We start from the raw sequence: 3,528 nt of genomic DNA, 5'->3' as shown, positions 1-3,528 counted from the left end.
TGTGTAATATCAGTTAGCAACTGTTGCTGCTTACAACTTACAGATCTATTTTGGATGCCTGTATATAGAGCTACTTGTCATCTACCTCAAAGTATGTTTTTACTGGCTAACCTTTGACCTTAAGGAGGAGGCTAAATGGTTTCAAGTTATCATACCCAGGTGCTACTATTATATGAAAATATCTTGGGTCAGTTGAAAATCAGCTGGCACCCATTGCTTGAAATGGTTTCACCCTACTCTGTGTAACAAGAATCAGCAGTGAAAGTAAGTGAGGCTTTCTCATCTGTGAGCCCCTTCATGGCAGTCTGAATCTCTCCACTTACGGTAGGTTAACATCTCTTCTACATATACAGCTTTTGCATCATAGTAGAAGAATTAATTTAGACTTTTGTAAATATGCAAGTGGAACTTGGAGATTAAATTTATTTTAGGTAGTTATATTAATATAAAATGAATATAAATTCTTTTTAAATTGAATAGAATGCACTTTGTTTTTGTTAAAGATAGTGTGTATAATTGATTTTTATTCCTCAATTATAATAAAAAATTTTATAGTAATATGTCTACTTATTTATCAACAAAAATTAAATTATAATTGAGCATACTAATTTTAATACAAGTTTTAATACAAGCTGTCTGTTTTCTATTATCAAAAGAAAATTAAAATTTTGATTCACCAACTGATAACTTCGTAACTACTTTTAAATTGAGTAGGTTTTAAAGAAATTGTTCTTTAATAAATATTGGTCATTAAGCCCAAACAGCCTTTTTTGTTATTTGTAATAAAGTAAGACTTAACTTCAGTTCTCCAAAACTAATTAGTTAATTTTATATTGCTTATGGAAATTGTTTTAAAATGATCCTAGATACATATTAAGAATGAGTCTAGCTACATATATATAAGCATGAAAATGTTTCAATAGTAAAAAACAAAAAACAAAAAAAAAAACAAAACTTAAATCTATAATGTTTGTTTCTGAAGTTGTTTATAGACTATAGAAACTTACTTAATAACTTTTAGGTAACAATAAACATTCTTTAAAAATATATTATGTGGTTAATTTATAGTTATTTTAAACACAGTAAGAAGAATGTTAGAATTATATACATGGTATAGCATCTTCATATTATTATGAATATTAGAATTATTTATTTTCTGCTCTGGAAGTTTCTGGTAGCTTCTTCAAAAGAAGCTACTGTTGTGTAATATCAGTTAGCAACTGTTGCTGCTTACAACTTACAGATCTATTTTGGATGCCTGTATATAGAGCTACTTGTCATCTACCTCAAAGTATGTTTTTACTGGCTAACCTTTGACCTTAAGGAGGAGGCTAAATGGTTTCAAGTTATCATACCCAGGTGCTACTATTATATGAAAATATCTTGGGTCAGTTGAAAATCAGCTGGCACCCATTGCTTGAAATGGTTTCACCCTACTCTGTGTAACAAGAATCAGCAGTGAAATTAAGTGAGGCTTTCTCATCTGTGAGCCCCTTCATGGCAGTCTGAATCTCTCCACTTACGGTAGGTTAACATCTCTTCTACATATACAGCTTTTGCATCATAGTAGAAGAATTAATTTAGACTTTTGTAAATATGCAAGTGGAACTTGGAGATTAAATTTATTTTAGGTAGTTATATTAATATAAAATGAATATAAATTCTTTTTAAATTGAATAGAATGCACTTTTGTTTTTGTTAAAAATAGTATGTGTAATTGATTTTTATTGTTGAATTATAATAAGAAATTCTTATTGTAATATGTCTACTTATTTATCAACAAAAATTAAATTACAGTCGAGCATACTATTTTTAATACAAGCTTTATGAGAATATTTAATAGTATAAAAACTTCATTTTTTTCTATAATTTTTATTTATTAGTTTTCATTTATTATAGCTTTTATTTGTTATTAAATTTGTTATTAAATAAGAGTAAATTAATTATTTATTATTGAGTTATTCTTATAAAAAATATTAAGAATTAATATGCAAATTCAGATTAAATTTTCTACGTATAACAATAAACTTTATTTTATGTAACAAATGTTACAATTCTTGTAGATTCATAGTTATAGAAGAAATTAATTGCTCTAAAAGTCTGAGAAATATAATCTAAAATATTTTTAATACATAACTATCTTTAGAGAGGAAACTTTTAAAATTATTTTCACATTTTAATTGGTTTGATCTCCTATTATCCTGAATGTTTGATATGTACATAGTACTAGACTGATTTGAATTTGGAAATTTAAGTGCATATCGATTGAAGATCAAGCTTATCAAAGTGTTGTGTAGATGTAAATAGTAAACATATTTTATCTTTCAAGAAGTGGTTAATACTTATATATTCTTTTACCGGCTTGACTTATTGAACTATGCCCATCCCTGGACATCACCTTTAGGGTCAATCATATCAGCTATTATTTCAATCTCCATTTGTTGAACTACTAGATACACAAACACACACACATGCGCACACACACACACACACACACACACACACCCACACACCCACACCCACACCCACACACACACTCACACACACACACACACCCACACCCACACACACACACATGTGGATAAAGATACATATACACTTAGATACACATAGACATACATACACAAATGTGAGCTTTATGCAGTTTCTCTCTACCAAATTGTATTTGCATATGGCTGTCAAGTGAACATTTTAACTATACAATTATGCCTGTGTCTATAGTCGTCTGAAAAAATTTATTCAAAAATTGCAAATAAAAAGTAAGACAGATATTATGTAATAGGCTTATGAGAACTGAATAACCTATGGAATTTCAAATTACCATTATTATGTATTACCATTATTATGCATTACCATTATTATGTATTTCTTATCGAAATTGCTTATTATTCAATAATGCAATATTGAATGTTATATGTATATATGTGTGTGTGTATATATATATTTATATGCATATATATGTACGCATGTATGTATGCATGCATGTATGTATGTATGTATGTATGTATGTATGTATATTTACTGAGCCACCATAAAAAAAAAACAGGGTAGTATACATCATTTAAACAATTAAAATAAAACACTTTGCATTCTTGTACAAAAAGTAGAAGTTTTCCTTTGAGATATTGCAAAAGTAGGAGACTTTTCTATATGCAGTATCATATACTAAAAATAAAATAAATAAAAATAAAAAAGCAACAAAAACAACCATGCAAAAAAACAAAAAGACAAACAAACAAAACAAAACAAAAAACAAGGGGTGGGGGAGAATCAATTAGGTAAAATACCCAAAATAATTTCCAGGACTGTTTTGAAAATATTTGTAGCAATTTATTTTTATTCAATATATAATGAAAAGCATGTTTTTTTTTTAAATAAGGAAAAGGTTGACAGTGACTTCAAAACTTTGGCTTGCCCACTTTTATCAGACTCATGTAAAAAATAAACTAATATATATATTATTACTTTTCTGACAAGTGAAGAACAATTATATTCAACATGTAATTTTCAATTAATTGTTTTTCCTCT

General features: G+C 27.7%; 1 protein-coding gene across 1 annotated transcript in view; it reads left to right on the top strand.

Annotated features, from left to right (window-relative positions):
* Positions 1-1,391: 1,391 nt before the first annotated feature.
* The window catches only part of LOC115210729 (titin), a 678,167-nt gene continuing 676,030 nt past the window's right edge, over positions 1,392-3,528 (top strand). The window contains exon 1 of the mRNA XM_036506041.1: positions 1,392-1,524. The gene's annotated coding sequence lies outside the window, so the exon portion shown is untranslated. The remainder of the gene's footprint in view (positions 1,525-3,528) is intronic.

The sequence above is a fragment of the Octopus sinensis genome, linkage group LG1, assembly GCF_006345805.1.
Source record: "Octopus sinensis linkage group LG1, ASM634580v1, whole genome shotgun sequence".
Taxonomy (NCBI): domain Eukaryota; kingdom Metazoa; phylum Mollusca; class Cephalopoda; order Octopoda; family Octopodidae; genus Octopus; species Octopus sinensis.
The sequence above is the reverse complement of the archived record's forward strand: the minus strand, read 5'-3'. Positions and strand labels throughout refer to the sequence as shown.